The 20,819-nt window shown below is 38.1% G+C and overlaps 1 protein-coding gene across 4 annotated transcripts in view; it reads left to right on the top strand.

Annotated features, from left to right (window-relative positions):
• LRRC4C (leucine rich repeat containing 4C) overlaps positions 1–20,819 on the top strand; it is a 1,433,039-nt gene that overhangs the window by 541,328 nt on the left and 870,892 nt on the right. For 2 of the 4 annotated variants that reach the window (XM_060399524.1, XM_042233372.2), the window contains one exon: positions 14,412–14,493. The gene's annotated coding sequence lies outside the window, so the exon portion shown is untranslated. Of the gene's footprint in view, positions 1–14,411; positions 14,498–20,819 lie in introns of all 4 variants that reach the window. The other 2 variants (XM_060399525.1, XM_060399523.1) reach the window with 1 other exon arrangement.

Genomic DNA, 20,819 nt, shown 5'->3' with positions numbered 1-20,819 from the left:
AATTTAGAGCTGGACAGAATATAAAGATTATCGCATTTCATGAGTTAATGCTCTTCAGAATAACATTATGTTTCCATCGTATTGCCGCATTGTGGATAGGATCTTTAGTGTATGATTTGTTTTTTCTTTTTCACTTAAAAGAAAGTGACTTCTCTTTGGCATATCCACATTGCCAACATCACTACTCTTGGGCTTTGGAGACATTATTTAATAAAATGAGGATTACTTGAACACACACACTGCAGTATGCGGACAGTAAAGCTGATAATTGAGAAGGCTACTAAGTGACTAACTGGCAGGATACACTGAGCAAAGGGATGAGTCATGTCCCAGGCAGGACAGAGCTAGACTGTGTGAGATTTCATCATGCTGCTCAGGATGGAACGTAATTTAAAACTCATGAATTGTTTATTTCTGATTTCTTTTTATTTACTATTTTTGGATCATGTTTGAACTCGGGTAACTCAAACCACAAAAAGCAGGACGGGTGGATAGTGGAGGGTAGTGTATACTCGCTAGTCTTCCCTGCCTTGAAGATGTTGAATTTCTGGATGCCACAGCTGAGTCATTTTAACTGCAAACATTGTCTCGAAAGGATTCCTAAAATAATTTATGTTCAGCCTCATACCTGTGCCTGGTACCTGTTTAATGAGTTTTTAAATTGGGGTCATAGGAACTCCAATGTGTACAAGGTATTAAGGAGTAAGATTGTGTTCAACTGCTTATTTTTTATGGGTTGGTATAGTCGACTTAGGGGCTTCCCCGGTGGCTCAGTGGTAAAGAATCTGCTTGTAGCACGGAAGCCACAGGAGATGTGGGTTTGATCTCTGGGTCAGGAAGATCTCCTAAAGAAGGGAATAGCAACCCACCCTAGTATTCTTGCCTGGAGAATCCCATGGTCAGAGGAGCCTGGCTGACTGAAGTCCACAGGGTTGCAAAGAGTCATACATGACTGAAAAGATATAGCAGGCACACAGTCAACCTGAAGGTTGTGTGTGTTCAAGCTCAATTGCTCAGTCACGTCTGACTCTTTTCCACCCTTTGGACTGTAGCCCACCAGGCTTCTCTGTCCATGGAATGTTCCAGGCAAGAATACTGAGTGGTTTGCCATTTCCTACTGCAGGTGATCTGCCTTCCCTTCTAGCTCAGTTAGTAGAGAATCTGCCTGCAATGGAGGAATCCCGGGTTCGATTCCTGGGTGGGGAAGATGCCCTGGAGAAGGAAATAGCAACCGACTCCAGTATTCTTGCCTGGGAAATCCCATGGAGAGAGAAACCTGGCGGGCAACAGTATATGAGGTCACAAGAGTCAGACACGACTTAGCGACTAAACCTCCACTCCAGGTGATCTTCATGACCCAGGGATCAAACCTGCATCTCTTATGTTTTAATTCCTGTGGTAAGGAAATTGGAATCAATTAGGAAAAAAAAAATAGGTGTTTCACTGGCTTATTTGGTTGAGTATGGCCAGTGGAAGAGAAAGACAGCCAAGGTGGATGATACTGAGGAGAGCGTGCCTTGTATAGTAGGCAAAGTGAGCCTTGGTACCCAGTGTAACTTGCCTGTAGTCACTGAGGATACACAGGCTGAGATGAATAGGAGAAAATGCAGAAACTCGGATTGTAAAATGTGCCATCTCTTTTTATTGACAAGCTTTAGTCAAAAGTCAAGATTGTTAAGTGTTTATATATGGTTCATGATTACTAAGAACATGATGACTTTTGCTGCAAAGCTATCCATAAAGATCTCTTCTGGAGCATAATTTCAGGGGGAAAAGATGATTGAACAGTTGGATCAAACCTATCAGGTGTGTGCAGAATCATCCAAGGATTGAGAGCCCCCTGCTTTAGAGGTCTCCCACTAGAATGTTAAGCTTTCCAGAGGTGCAGGGGAAGGACAGCCATATCAAGAACTCATGTCACTCACCCAGTAGAGATGTTTCGGGAGACAGAGTTTCTAAGTTGTCCAGAGTAATTTGTTAATAAAATCGGCAAATATCACGTTATTTCAGCCCATGGTTTTCTTAATGCCAGAGGCAATTTCTTTGCCTCCTTTCCAGTGAAGTTGGGAAAATAATGGATTTGTGTTTTGCAAGTCTTATAGATTTAGAAGTTTCTGTATTGAAAGTGAACTTCCTCACAGGGGAAGTCAATAAAATTATTCTTAAAAATTAAAATCTCACAGTTGATAGATGAGGATAAAATATCTTCTCTTCAAATTAAATGGTCCAAACCTATTACTGAGGCATCTGTGAATACTGAATTTTTTTTTTAATTGCAACTGTTAATGATACAGGCTTAAACTCTTCCCCAGTTGATAATATGATATTCCCTTTGTTTACTGATAGAATTATCCTCTGATAATCTGTTGGTTTTGAGAGTGATTCTTTATGGCTCATCCAAGGGAAACTAATATTTGTGGAGTAGTTAATAGGTGCTAGACATAATCATAAGGGTTTATGTTTAGTACTTAAGGCAACCTTAAAATAATATTATTTTAGATAAGAAAACTTAAGCCTAATAAAGTATTCATTTTGCCTGGTAAAATATGTCAGGACCTGGGGTAAAATCAGGTCACTCTTCTCTCTAGAAGTGGAGATGAAGAAGGAAGGCTCCACGCATCAGGGGCTTGTGCCCAATTTCTGTAGACATGACACAGTAGGTCATTTTTCATGGGTTTTGATTATATGAATCAAGGCTGTTCTTTGTTGGAAGTGAAAGGTTTTCCTCATAAGAATGAAGAGACCAATTATGTGAATAATCTAAAGAGTTCTCCATATGGGGAGATAGTTTTGGAAACAGCTGCCTTCATCATTTTTATATCCCCACCCCCAGTTGAAGCCCATTTCAAATGATGTAACAGACCCTATCTGTCTGTATAATGTCTCTGATGTCTCATTTAAAAACCGAATAAAACCCCTCAGAGTCAACGAAGAAGCTTTGTTTCATTGATCCCTAATTTTTAAACCTCCTAGTAATACAAGGGAACCCAACTGTAGCTAACAAGTGAGTTCTTAGAATTGCATTTTCTTTGGCAGAAAGAAGGGGTTATTTGTGGCTGTGGAATGGAGGGTCTTGGAGACTCATGGTTAAGAACATGAGTTTTGAAGTCAGGCAACCGAGAATCGTAACCCAGTACAGTTACTTGTGTGACAGTGAGTCACTTAAACTCTTCAAATGTCAATTTGCTCCTCTAGACTCAGGGACAGAAAATCACCTGCCAGTAGAGATTCTGTGAGAACAGAACATTCCAGGTAAGCCCAGCACCTAAAACAGCAGTGAGCACTTAGTCACTGAGAATTTTCTACTCACAAGGAGTGAACTAAGACTTCACAAGTTTCATATCATAGGGAATGACTCCATAAGGTAGAGGTAATTTTGTTGGCATTTTATATATAAGAAAACTGAAGGTCACAGAACTTTACATAAAATATGATATAGTTACACATTTAGGTCAGAGTATGTCTACTTTTAACACCTGAGTTCCTTTTATACCTGCAATCCTACTATCACTATGAAGTAAGCTAAGTGTGTCACTTCCTATATAGGAAATTAGCCATAGTGTCTCTGGGGCATTAAATGACTTGCTTATAGTCACACGGTTGGGGAATGGTGGGGCCAGTATTGAGGCCTAGGTCTGTGTGAATCTATCTTGTCTTTCTTAGTGACATCTCCTTCTCCTTTACCTCCTTGACTTTTCCATCTGAATATGCTGTGTCCTTCAGGACTCTTTCTGCAAGGGAGACCCCACACTGTCTGTGCCCAGCATTAATACATTGGTGGCTTCACGTTACCCGCAGAGTAAAGCCAAGCATCTTAGTAGAACTTGCCGAGCTCTCCCTGGTAGGAGTCCTGCCTCCCACTCTAGTCTCACCTCTTAGTGCCCTGCCTGTCCATGCCCTTGAGTCGCTCCTACAGCCGAATGCACTGCTTGGTACTCTGCCATCCTCACCATGGTTGATTTATGTGTTTGTTTCTGCATTTGGTTCATGCCTGAATGCATTTACCCATCTTGCCTACCCTGTGACTTTCTGTTCATCTTTTGAAACCTTTTCGAAGTCCTGGACCACAAGTTAAATTGGTCACTCCATCAAAGCGTCCCTCTTGGCCTGCTGCTGGAAAGAACGGGTTGACAGCCCTCGTGGCTGCTTTCTCTATCTGCCAGCGTTTTTTGCTGCTAGATTGTGCTTGCATTGCTGCTCCCAGCCAATGACTGCTACCGGCTTAGACCCATTCTTATGAAATACAGGATGCTGCTAATAGGAAATTGCAGCTCTAGGACTGCCCATTGGCCCATTAGCTGAAACTTTCTTAACAACGTGCTGCAATTCCAGAACCTTCTATCCAAACTTCTGTCCTTCTATTCTGCTTTACACGTGTCAGACTTCTGCTCTAGTTTGAAAGCGCTCTTGATCAAGCCGCCATTATCATTCACAGCATTTGCCAATAAATATCCTGTATGTTTCATCTTTGCGTCTGCTTCTTGATGGATCTGAATAAATATAACTGTGCAGTTGCCTTTCTCTATTCCTATACACCTACCATCACAAATAAAATATTCCATTTATTATTTTACTTTTCTCTCTCCTAAATCAATTAGATCAGTCAAATTAGGGAAAACATTGCATTAATTCTTTTTATTTTTAGTGCTTAGCATACTGCTTGATACTTAGTGAGTATTTAATGAATATTTTAATAAATGAATGCTAAAATGATGTTATCTAACATGAGTTTATTTAGGTCAAAACAAACAAAACTGTGTGTTTACTTCTCAGCTAACACTGTCAATTAAAGTGAAGCTACCTGGGAGTTAGTTTATGGTTGAAATGCTAGGCTTGTGTTTCAGAGTATTGCCATTTAGTTTCTATAGACCCAAAATACTTTCTTAAGTTCAGACTTTATGCTTATAAACTTAATGTAACTAAACTTGAAATCTTGAAATCTCACTGAATATCTCTCATCACTAAATGAAGCAGCCTTGATTAATCACTCCAAGCATTTAAAAATGTTCTGTCAGTTAACCTATATTTAACATAAGCATGTGTAAAATCTATATAAGGCTATTCATTAGTGGGAAAGCATATTCTTAGAGAGCTATAAATTCAAATAGGAATTCTTGATATTTCAAGTGAGGAGAATATAGGGCATTACTATTGATAACTATCCATTACTGGTAAATACATTACAAAGCTGTTCTGATCCATACAACATCATAACTTATTTCCTTGCTATTGAGATATTTATGCTAAAAAGAAAAAAAATAAATGTTTTATTTATCATTAATTTTTGATTTTCACATAAAATTTCACTGGTTTGATAAGTCACTAAAATTTTATGTCATTGCTTGACTTCAGACAATTTTTCACTTTGTTTCCCTCCATTTTTCTTACTTGGCATCTCTCTTATAATTTTTCATGAATAATTTCCAACATATGTTTTGCCTTGTTCTTGTACTATAGACAATGATAATAACAAATGTCATTTACTCTGAGAGTCTATTATGTGTACCAAAAAATATGTCTTAAATGCTATCATCCCCATTTCCAAATGAGATACTAAGAATCAGAAAAGTAAAACTTACTTGGAGGCAATTGTACAACTAGCAGCTGGATCTTCAGTGACTTGAACTCAAATCTGCCTACTTTTTGGGTGATCTAATTTCAGTTCAGTTGTCTAGGGTTTTGATTATAAACTTTGAAAGTGAAAGTGGAAATCACTCAGTTGTGTCTGACTCTTTGTGACCCCATGGACTATACAGTCCCTGGAATTTTCCAGGGGATATTCCCAACCCAGGGGTCAAACACAGGTCTCCCGCATTGCAGGTGGATTCTTTCCCAGCTGAGCCACCACTGAAGCCCAAGAATACTGGAGTAGGTAGCCTATCCCTTTTCCAGGGGATCTTCCCAATGCAAGAATCAAACTGGGGTCTCCTGCATTACAGGCGGATTCTTTACCAACTGAGCTATCAAGGAAGCCCTATAAACTTTGAACAGTCGTCTGTTAAGTTGAAAACATACACTATTCTTCTAAGAGATTTGCAGTTTATTCTAGAGGCAATAGTCATTTGGCATCTAACACAGAGGAAAATAATGTAATTGGATATATGTTTTAAAAACATGTCAGAAGGAGACAGTATAAAAAAATGTACAAGATAGTATATGAAACTAGAAAAGGGGAGACTTAGAAGCCAGTTACTGAAAAGTCTAAGTGAGAAATTGCTAAGATCTGATTTAAGAGTCTTAGCAAGGATATAGACAGAAGAAAGAGAAGATTAGAGAAACATCTCTAAAACCAGTGGCTCAGCAATGTATGAACCATGGGATTTTTGTCAAATTGCTTAGCTACCCTGCATCTCCTTTCTCTTCTGTAGAAGAGAGATAATCATATCTATTTCAAAGTGTTACCAAGAGCTTCAAGTAATAATCTATTATCACATGCTTATATGTTACATACTGTAAATCTAGGCTCTTTCAAGGGAACTTTATTTATACTAGGACTTCACTTCTCACAACAACTCCAGTAACTAAGTATCATCATTACCAGTTTTACAAATGGGGAAACTGAGGCAGAGTGAAGTAAAGTTAGAAAAAAAAGAGATGGTGCTGTGTGGTAATATGAGATTAAAATAATAGCTTGTATAATATCTGATACATAGTAGGTGCTTTATAAATGACTGTAACTAGCCACCTTGATTAATGCCCATGAGAGCCAAATCTGACTTATTTTTGTACCAAGGTAATTTGGAATGTGACATGGGCAGAATTGCCGATTTGGATCCTCAAGGACTCAGCAGAGTTGCTATCCTTGGTGCTAAAGATCTGGTGGCAAACTTCCTATTATTCACGATATTTTCCTTCTACTGAAACAGATGTTCTGATGGCTAGATGGTTGAGTAAAGGGAGTATAGTTGTAAAAGTATTTATAAATTATTTTCTGTGACTTTTTTCTTTCTTACAAACATTTGCTGAGAAAGCTTCCATAGGAACAAGACTCTGTAAACTTTCTTCACTTTACTGAATTTCCAGTGAAGACTAAGGGACCAAATTTGTTTTAGATACTTTCTTAAGTAATTTCCCCTTTCATAGAGTTAACTTTAAGCTCTGGACTGTTACAAGCCCCAAAGTTAGTTACAACTGTTGCATTCCCAGCTGTTAAAATAGTACCTAAAACAGTCAGCAACAGTTAACTACTGTGTGTTGAATGAATGGATGAGTGAATGAATAAATAAAAACATTTTTTATTTTTCAAGCTATCCACTCTTTACACACAGTAAGTTGATCTCTAGGGAAAAAAATGAATATTTAAGATTAATTACTAACTGGTGTGGATGCTAGAATTTATGTTTGTGTAAAAAGATATACAATTTGAATGTGATTCTTAACAGTCATTTATGACAAACACTGAGGAGATAATTTTTGTGAATACCAAAATCACAACATCTCTAAATTTCAGAAGTGTCATTATGCCATCTATTTTTCAATTAAGCCTCAATTTCAAAATTCAGATCACAAATAATTTTGAAAAAAATTAATGTTGAAAATGAATGTGTCACTTAGTCTTACATCATGCTCAATAAATCATGAGGAAATTGTTCTGTGTTCTTCTATTTCATTCATCCTGGTAGGTGGACATATATAGTATGTATATAATTTTAGAAAATATGCTATTTTGAAATTTCTTTCTTTCATGTGATATTATGTCCTGAGCATGCTTATATAATATAATGCAATTATAAGATTATCATTTTTATGTCTGGATGATATTTTCTCTACTCTCTCCAATTCTATTGCCATCCAGTCACCTTCAGCAGAGTTGTGGAATTTTGTCAGTTCCCGATTGGGTCTAAAAGTATATATTTGTAAGATAGAATCATTATATTGTAGCATTTTCCAGTTGGAGAAGAGCTTGAAAGCCACAGAATTAGATAACTCACTCCATTTTAAGATAAGAACAGAAACTGAGAGGTCTGTGAGAGGCAGAATGGCTTGATGAGATATTGTGAATAGTGGATGGGTTCATCCTGAGATGAATGAATGGCCAGGGGAAAGTCCTTCAGCTGTGTTGTTAATATGTAAATCTGAGACCATCACTCACAACCTTTGCACCTCAGTTTTCTCAGTTATGTTTGGGGGAATGTCGTGTGTATCTGAGCTTCCCCGGTGGCTCATTGGTAAAGAATCTGCCTGCAATGCAGGAGTTGCAGGGAGATACAGATTTAATCTGAGTCAGAAAGATTCCCTGGAGAAGGGCATGGCAACACAATCTAGTATTCTTGCCTGGAGAATCTCATAGATGGAGGAGTCTGTGGTGTACTATCCATGGAGTCACAAAGAATCAGGCATGACTGAAGTGACTTAGCATGCGTGCATATTTTTATCTATCTAAGATGCCCTACCTGGCACAAACTAATCCAATCAATGGTATTTCCAAACTAATCTGTACAATATAGGATCAAAATAAGCAATGTAATGTGCTAACCATAATACCAAACACATTGTGATGTGCAACATGGTGTGCCTACTGCTGCGATTTTTATCATAGTGATAATGATTTGAATCAAGTCGCTACATGATGTGGAATAACCATATTCTAAAATTATTTCTTAGTTTGTTGTCAGGTAAAGTGAATTATCTATCGGATTTCTCTACCATTCTCTTAAAACTTATTTCTGTGACAATTCAGAATCACTGTAGTGCTCTCAACCAATGAAGAAAGGTCAGAGGGAGATTAAGTTTTTTTTCCTGAAGAATAGCTATTTATCAGAAGGAAATGAACTTTCAGCACTGGAAGAGGACCTGGGCCTGATCATTCATCTTCACTGCCTTCTGCTAATGCTTGATTGCTACTGATAGAACATTCTCAAGTGATTCTTTTTAAGTGACTCTAGCAGTGACACTTCCAATTAGATTGATATTTGTCATAACTATTTTATTGGCTCTTGGTAATCACAGAGTGAATTACTGCTATTACTCTCCAACATTACAATGAATCAGTTCACAGAAGCAATTACAAAGAAGAGTGAATTACTGGAGAGACAGAGGAACTAGTCCATTTCAAGTAACTAGATACCATAAAATAACCAGACCCTAAATAATGCTATCATAATATTGTTATCAGTAACTCTGTTTTTTAACTCATTATTAGGCTTACAGATACTAACCATTTTCAGTTAGGTATAAAAGTGACTGACTGGTTTTTGGGAACTCTGCTGAATTGGCTACAAAAGATATATTTCAAGAATGGAAGCATAATAACTATAGGTAAAAACACAGCATTATGTACTTGAAAGTTGCCAAGAGAGTAAATTTTTAAAGTTCTCATAACAAGAAAAGCAGCCACAATGTGAAGGGATGGATGTTAGTTAAATTCATTGTGATAATCAGGTATATTGTGGCAATATGTACATATATCAAATCATGATGTTGTACACTTTAAATGTATATAATGTCTTATGTCAATTATGTCAATGAAGCTGGAAAAAAGAATCATTTATTTTGAATTAAAAATAGTTTTGTGTCACAGATGTGCCTAGTTAACATTTCAGTTTCACCAGCTACTAGATGTGTGTCCTTTGGCAAATCATTTAATCTCTACATGCCTTTTTTTCCCATTTTTACATGGAGTTATATACAGCTGCAACCGTGCAGCATTATTTGAAAATTAAATAAAATAATACAGGCAATCACTTAGGGTAGTATGCTGTGTATAGTAAGTGGTCAAAAGTGCTAGATATTATATATGCCAGATATATTTTTCTGACTCTGTGAATCAGGCAAATATAAATTGCTTATTTTTAGGTGTTAATAATAGTTATTGTGGTAGAAAATGGCCAAGTTTAGAATCAAAAGGCCCAAGTTTTGCACTGAGTTCAGCACAGTTTGGCTTTATGAACTAAGTCATGTCTCCAAAAATCGCTGAAACTAAGTTGTGTGTATAAAGTGTAATACAATACACAATTGTGTCAGGATTGAGGTGAGCCTCAACTATGTTATATATTCAAGTTTTCACATCTTGTTTCATACCTTTTGATACTCAAATAATATTTGTACTGACTTTCCCATTTTATTTACTCAGCTCCCTTGGGAAAGTGACTAAGAAGATATTACTATCCTATTTTTATAGCTAAGGATCTGAGACTCAGTTTGAATGATCTTACATTACCAAAACATGGTAGAAAGGGAACTGGAACCTAGTTTCTCTCATGTCAGAAGAATAAACACCTTCAACAAAATAGATTTAAACCCCTACCATGTGCCAGCCATAATTCTAGGCACTAGAAATACAGCAGTGCCCAAATTGATTAAAATATCCCCCTTTCATGGAGTTCAGTTCAGTTCAGTTCAGTCGCTCAGACGTGTCCGACTCTTTGAGACCCTATGAATTGCAGCACATCAGGCCTCCCTTTCCATCACAAACTCCCAGAATTCACCCAAACTCATGTGCATCGAGTCGGTAATGCCATCCAGCCATCTCATCCTCTGTTGTCCCCTTCTCCTCCTGCCCCCAATCTCTCCCAGCATCCAAGTCTTCTCCAATGAGTCAACTCTTCGCATGAGGTGGCCAAAGTACTGGAGTTTCAGCCTCAGCATCAGTCCTTCCAATGAACACCCAGGACTGGTCTCCTTTAGGATGCAGTGGTTGGATCTCCTTGCAGTCCAAGGGACGCTCAAGAGTCTTCTCCAGCACCAGTATTCTTGCTTAATGGGATGAGAGGAATGATTTTTAGAAATTCTATCTGAAAGGCATAGTATCCTAGGTGGAATAAGTGCTTTGGAGAAAATTAAGGACAAAATAAGGATAGAAGTGTCAGGAACAGGGTATCTTTTAAATAGGGTAGCCTGGGAAGCCTTCACTAAGAAAAGGACTGCTGCTGTTGCTGCTAAGTCACTTCAGTCATGTCCGACTCTGTGCAACCCCATAGACGGCAGCCCATCAGGCTCCCCTGTCCTTGGGATTCTCCAGGCAAGAACACTGGAGTGGGTTGCCATCTCCTTCTCCAATGCATGAAAGTGAAAAGTGAAAGTGAAGTCGCTAAATTCCAGTAAATACTCAGTGGAGGTTTGGAATAGGTTCACCTGGATCTGCAGAAGGTATTTCAGGGAAAAGTAACAGAAGAAGCAAAGTCTAGAGGGTGAAACGTGTTGGGATATTTGAGCAACAGCTGGGAGGTCATTGTGGTGGGAGCAGACTAAAGAGGAACAGAAGTGTGAAACAAAACAAATGTGGTTACCAAAGGGGAAAGGGTGGGGAAGGATAAATTAGGAATGTGGGATTAACAGAGGCACAGTTTTATACATAAAATAGATAAACAACAAGGACCAACTCTATAGCACAGGGCACTGTATTCAATATATTATAGTAACTTGTAATGGAAAAGAATTTGACAAGGAATATATATATATATATATATACACATACTAAATCACTTTCCTGTATACCTAGGAAAGTGGGAAAGTGTTAGTCGCTCAGTCATGTCCAACTCTTTGTGACCCTATGAATTGTAGCCCACCAGTCTCCTGTGTCCATAGAATTCTCCAGGCAAGAATACTGGAATAGGTTGCCATTCCCTTCTCCAGGGGATCTTCCTGACTCAGGGATAGAAATCAGGTCTCCTGTATTGCAGGCAGCTTCGTTACTGATTGATTCACCAGAGAAGCTGTATAACTGAATCAGTGTAAGTCAACTATACTTCAATTAAAAAAAAAAAAAAAAGAAAGAAAGAAAGAAATAGGAAGTGAGATCTGAGAGCTAGCATGCTAATTTGTATAGTGAAGTTGCTTAGTCATGTCCAACTCTTTGTGACCCCATGGGCTGTAGCCTGCCAGGCTCCTCTGTCCATGGGATTTTCCAGGCAAGAATACTGGAGTGGTTTGCCATTTCCTTCTCCAGGGGATCTTCCTGACCTAGGAATCAAATCCGGATCTCCCACACTGCAGTCAAACTCTTTACTGTCTGAGCCACCAGGGAAAACCTAACTTGTATAGGACTTCATTAGTGGTTTTTGTTTGTTTGTCTGTTTTTGTTTGTTTTGTTTGTTTGTTTTGTTTTTTAAGAGATTTGGCCTTTTATTAGAATGAGATGGAAGCTACTGGAAAGTTGAGCAAACAAAAGCCATAATCTGATTTACCTTTTGATATAATCAATCTAGCTGCTATTTGGACAATAGGCAAAAGGAAGGGAGAGTATAGTAGGTCTCCATTGCAATGAAACTTAACAGAACTTATAGTGGCTTGGACCACTATGTTAAAAATGTAGATGGAGAAATGAGTCATACTTTAGATACATTTTTGAGACATTTTTGAAGTTAGCACTAATGGGATTTTTTTTTTTAATATACTTGATATGGAATATAGAAGAAAGAGTAGAGTCAGTTTTTTTGGATTGAGAAAATGGTAGGATGTAATTACCCTTCTATGAGAAGAAACTGTAGGGAGAGCAAATTGGTAGCTAAGGAAGCTCAGTAATGCTCATTTGAAGTTGCCTTTGCGTATTAGTGTCCAACTCTTTGGGACCCCATGTACTGTTGCACACCAGGCTCCTCTGTCTGTGGAATTCTCCAGCAAGCATACTGGAGTGGGTCGTCATTGCCTTCTCCAGGAGATCTTCCTGACCTAGGGATCAAACTCAGGTCTCCTGCATTGCAGGCAGATTCTTTACCATCCAAGATACCAGGGAAGCTATTAGAACTCAAACCGGGTCTATCAAACAGGCAGTTGCTTTGTAAGCAAGGCACACAGTCAGAGGTTGGCGCTGAAATAGAAATTTGACAATCCCAGACATAAGAATGATATTTAAAATTATAAGCCTGGATTAGATCTAGAAGGGAGTTAGTCTAATAGAAAACAGGAGAAGTTTAAGATGTGAGCCATGGTGCATTGTGTTATAACAAATCTGGGGAAGTGAGAAAACTTCAGAGGAGATTAAGAAAGTTTAATCCATTGAAGAAGGAAAACTGGAGAGAATGATATTTTGGAGACCAAATTTTTAGAAAGGTGTTTAATTGACAAGAAGTATCAAACTGGTAGGAGATCCAACCAGTCCATTCTGAAGGAGATCAGCCCTGGGATTTCTTTGGAAGGAATGATGCTAAAGCTGAAACTCCAGTACTTCGGCCACCTCATGTGAAGAGTTGACTCATTGGAAAAGACTCTGCTGCTGGGAGGGACTGGGGGCAGGAGGAGAAGGGGACGACAGAGGATGAGATGGCTGGATGGCATCACTGTCCCGATGGACGTGAGTCTGAGTAAATTCTGGGAGTTGGTGATGGACAGGGAGGCCTGGTGTGCTGTGATTCATGGGGTCTCAAAGAGTCGGACATGACTGAGCGACTGAACTGAACTGAACTGAAGGACTTAACTGGGCTTCCCAGATGGTGCTAGTGGTAAAGAACCTGCCTGCCAATGCAGGAGATGTACGAGACAAGAGTCTTGAGTTTGATTCCTGGGTCGGGAAGATCCCTTGGAAGAGGCCATGCAACCCACTCCAATATTCTTGCCTGGAGAAACCCATGAACAGAAGAGCCTGGTGGGCTACAGTCCATAGGTTCACAAAGAGTCAGACATGACTGAAGTGACTTGGCACACTTGTGAGACCTTAACTACAGCCTTACTAATGTCTGATTTATACCAAGATAGACTAAGGAAAAATTATCCCTTATGTTTCAACGTCCATTGTGTGCACAGGGACAATGGTGATTATAGACCAAAAAAAAAAAAAAAAAAAGCAACAGCCAAAACATTCACAGATAAAGCATTGTCTCTATCTTTAAAACTCTAAGGTAGGGAGATGGAGTTAGGGACATTCATTGTAAGTCTCGTAATGAATGATAATCAATAGTCTGTGGGACTCTGCATAGATGAGGTAGAAGTTTATGTTGATAGGCAGCTTCAGAGGGTACAAAGGTCATATTTGAGCTGGGTATTGAAGCGTGACTAAGTTTGTTGGGTAGGCAATGGAAATGGGAAAAAGGATAATGACATTTCAGGCAGATAAGATAAAGTGAGAAATGCCACAGAGGTATGAAAAAGCAGAGTAAGTTCAGGGATGAGGCATAAACTCATTAGAGTGAAAGAGATGTGAAGAGTAAAATATGGGTAAAACAACAGTACATACATTTTTTTTTTAACCTTTATGGAAAACCAGGCTGAACAAGTCCAGTAGAAAGGAAAATGTGATAAAGTGAGATATTTATCCAGAACCAAATATTATAATTACTATCATTTTTAAAAAAGCCTTTTATATTCTGGGAAAAGCCTCAAGCACAACATATTGTATAATGAATATACCCCTGGAAAAATAGAAATTGTTCCCTGTAGGTTACTCCATTAGGTAGATTTTAATTTCAAATAATTTTGCTTGGGCTATTTTCTAACTTCCTTAAATGTAATGTATTTTCATTTTATCTCTTTCCTAGAAATGATTCTCTGTATTGTGAGGCTGCAAGATCACCCAGGGAGAGTGGGGCCAAATAGGCTGAAACATCTGACACACTGAATGTATGTGAGTACAATATTAACAGCTTTATTAAAAGAAGAAAAAAAAGGAAGCGGCGAGAAAAAGTGTCTTGTATATGGTATAGAGTGCTTTCGAGTGTATAGGCTGCTAGTGAATTAATATGGCTAATAGCTGGATCCTTGGTGTAGACAAGCTCTCATTGGTGAGTGTGGGTTTTGTGTGTACCTGTGAAAAGGGCTTAATTTCTCCTTGAAGGATATTCATTCCATTTTTTGCCAGGCATTACTGTCTCTCATAACTGTTCTGCTTCTAGTAAAACTTTGAAAGCGGGCTTTCTGACCACAGCTGTGTATATTCCCACTTCTGCTCCCTGAAGGCTATGTAACCCATTCTTTTGTTTTTTTTTTCTTTTAAGATTTTTTTTTTTAATGTGGACAATTTTAAATATTTTTACAGAGATGTTACAATGCTGTTTCTGTTGTATGTTTTGGTTTTCTGGACACGAGGCATGTGGGATCTGACCTCCCCGGCTAGAGACAGAACCTGCACCTGCTCCACTGGAAGGCAAAGTCTCAATCACTAGGTCACCAGGGAAGTCCCGCTAACCCATTCTTTATCCTCCTGCTGTCTTCCTCTGTCAATCTGGCCCCTCAGACACCACATGTAGTTTTACGTGTCTTCCTGTGTCTAAAGTCAACTAACCGGCCAGTTCTCTCCAGACCTCTTGTTCTTTATCAACTTGATCTCCACCATATTTACCTTGCCAGTTTTCAAGGTACTATTTATTTGTGTAGCTATTAGATTGTTGTAGGTATCTTTCACAAAATCAAACGCCCCATGCAGACAAGGATCATGCTCATTTGCTGATGTATCATAGATGGTCCACATTATCAGACTGTCTGATCCTGCATGGTTCTGAGTGGAATTTGGCCATGTTAATGTTCCAGCCCATTTACAGGTTTTCAAAATCTCTATTCTTTTTGGGCTTAGATATGCCCCCAGATTGTCTCAGTTTCAGATAAAACAGCCTCTTGCTTTTTAGAAAAGAGGAAGCTTTTAGAACTTAAAATATCTGTTATTATCTGTATTTTAATAGTCTATTTCCTGTTTCCCAAAATAGCTTTGTATATATATTACATTTTAATCCTAACAGTCTCCATTTTTTATGAACTTTGTTAAATCAGCTCTTCCTTTCTGTTTTTTATTTCTCCATTTTTCTTATTTCTTCCACACAGGCAAAATAATAATAATAATAATAATCATGCTTTTATGCTCCATATCTTGAAAAAATTCAACAACCAAAATCAAAACAAAACAACCCTCTTTCTTCTCACTACCATCTTATTTTTACCCTCGCTTAGCCCCCTTTACCCTTCAAAGTCTCCCTGAAGCAGTCAATATTATTTGCCAATTCATGGTAATTTCAACAAAAGAAGGGGCTATTTTTATTTTTGTAGTACAGTGTATTTCCAGAACCTAGCACAATATCTAAAGTGGTAGGGACTCAATAATTAAATGAGCTAATTTTAGCTACCCTTTCACTTCCCACTCTCTACCTGAGTGTTAAAATTTTGCTTCAAGCACTGCTTAAATTACTCTTACCAAAATAGCTAACCAAAATAGCTCCCTTCTGTATTATTCAATTCATGACCACATTTCAAATACTCCTCTCATATCCTATATCTTAATCAACCTCAGTTACTGTTAACCGTGTACATGCCTCATCATTTAATCAGAACCTCAACCTCTAGAGCACACGACAATTAACTTGGCCTTTCTTTCTCCCTCACAATTCTTAACAAAGTGTTTCAGTTCAGTTCAGTTCAGTCGTTCAGTCGTGTCCAACTCTTTGAGACCCCATGAATCACAGTACGCCAGGCCTCCCTGTCCATCATCATCTCCCGGAGTTCCCTCAAACTCATGTCCATTGAGTCGGTGATGCCATCCAGCCATCTCACCCTCTGTTGTCCCATTCTCCTCCTGCCCCCAGTCCCTCCCAGCATCAGAGTCTTTGCCAATGAATCAACTCTTCGCATGAGGTGGCCAAAGTACTGGAGTTTCAGCTTCAGCATCAGTCCTTCCAAAGTAATCCCAGGACTGATCTCCTTTAGAATGGGCTGGTTGGATCTCCTTTCAGTCCAAGGGACTCTCAAGAGTCTTCTCCAACACCACAGTTTAAAAGCATCAATTCTTTAGCGCTCAGCTTTCTTCATAGTCCAACTCCCACATCCATACATGACCACTGGAAAAACCATAGCCTTGACTAGATGGACCTCTGTTGGCAAATATCTCTGCTTTTGAATATGCTATCTAGGTTAATCATAATTTTCCTTCCAAAGAGTAAGTGTCTTTTAATTTCATGGCTGCAGTTACCATCTGCAGTGATTTTGGAGCCCAAGAAAATAAAGTCTGACACTGTTTCCCCATCTGTTTCCCATGGGACCAGATGCCATGATCTTAGTTTTCTGAATGTTGAGCTTTAAGCCAACTTTTTCACTCTCCTCTTTCACTTTCATCAAGAGGCTTTTAATTCCTCTTCACTTTCTGCCATAAGGGTGGTGTCATCTGCATATCTGAGGTGATTGATATTTCTCCCAGCAATCTTGATTCCAGTTTGTGCTTCTTCCAGCCCAGCATTTCTCATGAGGTGTTTTGCATATAAGTTAAACAAGCAGGGTGACAATATACAGCCTTGATGTACTCCTTTTCTTATTTGGAACCAATCTGTTTTTCCATATCCAGTTCTAACTGTTGCTTCCTGACCTGCATATAGGTTTCTCAAGAGGCAGGTCAGGTGGTCTTGTATGCCCATCTCTTTCAGAATTGTCCACAGTTTATTGTGATCCACACAGTCAAAGGCTTTGGCATAGTCAATAAAGCAGAAGTAGATGTTTTTCTGGAACTTTCTTGCTTTTTCCATGATCCAGCAGATGTTGGCAATTTGATCTTTGGTTTCTCTGCCTTTACTAAAACCAGGTTGAACATCTGGAAGTTCACGGTTCACATATTGCTGAAGCTTGGCTTGGAGAATTTTGAGCATTACTTTACTAGCTTGTGAGATGAGTGCAATTGTGCAGTAGTTTGAGCATTCTTTGGCATTGCCTTTCTTTGGGATTGGAATGAAAACTGCCCTTTTCCAGTCCTGTGGCCACTGCTGAGTTTTCCAAATTTGCTGGCATATTGAGGGCAGCACTTTCACAGCATCATCTTTCAGGATTTGAAATAGCTCAACTGGAATTCCATCACCTCCACTAGCTTTGTGTATAGTGATGCTTCCTAAGGCCCACTTGACTTCACATTCCAGGATGTCTGTCTCTACGTGAGTGATCATACCATCATGATTATCTTGGTCATGAAGTTCTATTTTGTACAGTTCTTCTGTGTATTCTTGGCACGTCTTCTTAATATTTTCTGCTTCTGTAACACAACAGAAAGTGTTTACTTGTTCTTAATTACTAGTGAGTTGAAGTAATAACTTTGAGTATAGAAAGGTAATCTAAAATTGCTCTGAGCATATTATTTTACTTTTGATGAAATAGTTCAATCAATTCTGTAATTGTTCAAACAATAAAAATATGGAGATATGATGGGATACCTTTTATTAAACATTTCAAGTCATTAATGTAATTTTAAAAACCCGATGCTGAATGAATCATGATATATATGGTTTGTATTTATGATCCTTTGATTTCATTAATTAGAACTATCTATTTATTGTATGTTATGTGCACATGTGTATACATAGTTATAATGGAGTTCTTTGATATGTACCTATTTCCATACAAGGGGCTAGCAAATTTCATTAGTTTTAAGATGTACATTTTTTCAAAACTTTCTAACACTAAAACACATTTTAAGTATAAAATAGTATGATTTTCAGCATGTTTTTCTTTCATGTGATATGTACAATAGCCCACGATATCTTAATATTTTAATTTCTGAAATCAGATTATCAAACATTGTTGATATTGTGTGTGTATGAATAAGTAAATTCCTTTTGCATTATTTTTTTAAGTGAAGGATAGTTGTTTTACGGAGTTTTGCTCTGCTGTACAACAATGTGAATCAGCCACAGCTATATATACACACACACATACACCCCCTTCCTCTTGAGCCCCCCTTCCCCCCCTCAGTGTGGTCACCGAGCTCGAGGCTGGGTTCCCTGTGTCACAGAGCAGCTTTGTATTAGCTATCTATTTTACATAGTGTATATATGTTGATGCTACTTTCGCAATCTACCTCTCCTTCCCTCACTGTGTCCACAAGTCCATTTTCTCAGAATCTCTGTTCCTGCCCTATAAATAGGTTCATCAGTGCCATTTTTCTAGATTTCATATATATGCATTAATATACGATATTTGTTTTTCTCTTTCTGACGTCATTCTTTGTAACAAGTTCTAGGTTCATCCACCTCAGTTCAAATGATTCACATTTGTTCCTTTTTAGCATACATGTACCACAACTTCTTTACGCATCCGTCTGTCAATGGATGTCTAGGTCGCTTCTATATCCTGGCTATTATAAATAACGCTGCAGTGAACATTGGGATACATGTGTCCTTTTGAATTAGTTTTCTCACGGTTAAATGACCAGTGGTGGGATTGTTGGGTCATATGGTAGTTTTATTCTTATTTTTAAAGAAATCTTCATACTTTCTCCATACTGTCTTTGACAATGAATTCTGAAATAAAGATTATACCTTCTCACTTACATGCTGTCTGGCATTTCTTTATGTTTTAAACTAAGAAAATTGCTACTAAAAAATGCCATAAAATTTAGTGAAATAAAAAGAAACTGGTTAATTTAATTGCTTGAGTTGCACTGTTTTTAAGAAAATATTTGTTCTATAATTCCTTTTTAAACTTTTAAATGATATTTGAAGTCAAGTGTACTTTGAATCAGTTTATAAAAAGAAAAATGTTTACATTGATTCCTTAGGAAAAAGTGTTAAAAATGAATGAAGAGTGTTTCCTCCCTATGAGATAACATCATCTGTTTAAAAATAATTCGATAGTGGCCTGATAGAGATACCTGTCCTCCCAATAATTGAGCAGAAGGCAAGTTCTGTGTAGAACACTAAAGTGAACAATAATATGTCAAAGGACAAAGAAGCCTCTGAGTATTTCCCACTTGCAGGCAAGGACATCATTTACTTATAATAATAGAAATTACATTTTAATCAATATACCCTTTGCTATTAATCCATTTTTGACTGCTTGAAGGAATTTTAATAACATGTTAGGAAAACCATCCATCTAATGAGTCATTTTAAAGAGAAAAGGGCTGGAATTCTTTCATTTTTAATTCAGCAGTTCAGAATTGACATGTATATTTTGCATTCTTGCTACTCTTGGAAGAATCTGGCATGTCACTGTGGACTCAAGAGATCTTTCTTGGCAACTTAAAAAATCATTTATGGGTATTATTGGTGACACAAATTGATCAGCCATCAGCAGATACATATTTTCTTACTTTGATAGGGTCTAGATGTTTGGTGATATAGTCCCATGGTCAGGGCCTATTGTAATACAACTACAAGCTAGGTTTTATTTTTACCAAAATTTGCTTATGTCTTTTACTAATTTTATTTATTTTATTTTTTATGTGTAAAATAGCAATGCATACTCATTTAAAAAATATCAGAGTACACAGGACATCCTTAAGATCATGAAGACTCATGCTATTCCCTTGCTGAACGTAACCTTCATTATCATGGATGCACAGATGCATGCAAATACTATTTCTATGCACATATTACAATTGTGTATTTATAAATATATTTAGTAGGTATGTGTATAATTTTGTTTTATAGTTTGTGTGGTATTTCTTTGCAGGCATCTATCTTGATTTATTTAGCTAATCAGTTCAGTTCAGTAGCTCAGTTGTGTCCGACTCTTTGCGACCCCATGAACTGCAGCACGTCAGGCCTCCCTGTCCATCACCAATTCTTGGCGTCCTCCCAAACCCATGTTCATTGAATCGGTGATGCCATCCAACCATCTCATCCTCTGTCGTCCCCTTATACCCTCCCCTCAGTCTTTCCCAGCATCAGGGGCTTTTGAAATGATTCAGCTCTTCGTATCAGGTGGTCAAAGTATCGGAGTTTCAGCTTCAGCATCAGTCCTTCCAACCAAAACCCAGGATGGATCTCCTTTAAGATGGACTGGTTGGATCTCCTTGCTGTCCTAGGGATTCTCAATAGCCTTTTCCAACATCCCTGTTCAAATCATCAATTCTTTGGCGCTCAGCGTTCTTTATAGTCCAACTGTCACAAAAATACATGACCACAGGAAAAACCATAGCTTTGACTAGACGGACTTTGTTGGCAAAGTAATGTCTCTGCTTTTTAATATGCTGTCTAGATTGG

The sequence above is a fragment of the Ovis aries genome, chromosome 15 (genome assembly GCF_016772045.2).
Source record: "Ovis aries strain OAR_USU_Benz2616 breed Rambouillet chromosome 15, ARS-UI_Ramb_v3.0, whole genome shotgun sequence".
In the NCBI taxonomy this organism is placed as follows: Eukaryota; Metazoa; Chordata; class Mammalia; order Artiodactyla; family Bovidae; genus Ovis; species Ovis aries.
The sequence above is the reverse complement of the archived record's forward strand: the minus strand, read 5'-3'. Positions and strand labels throughout refer to the sequence as shown.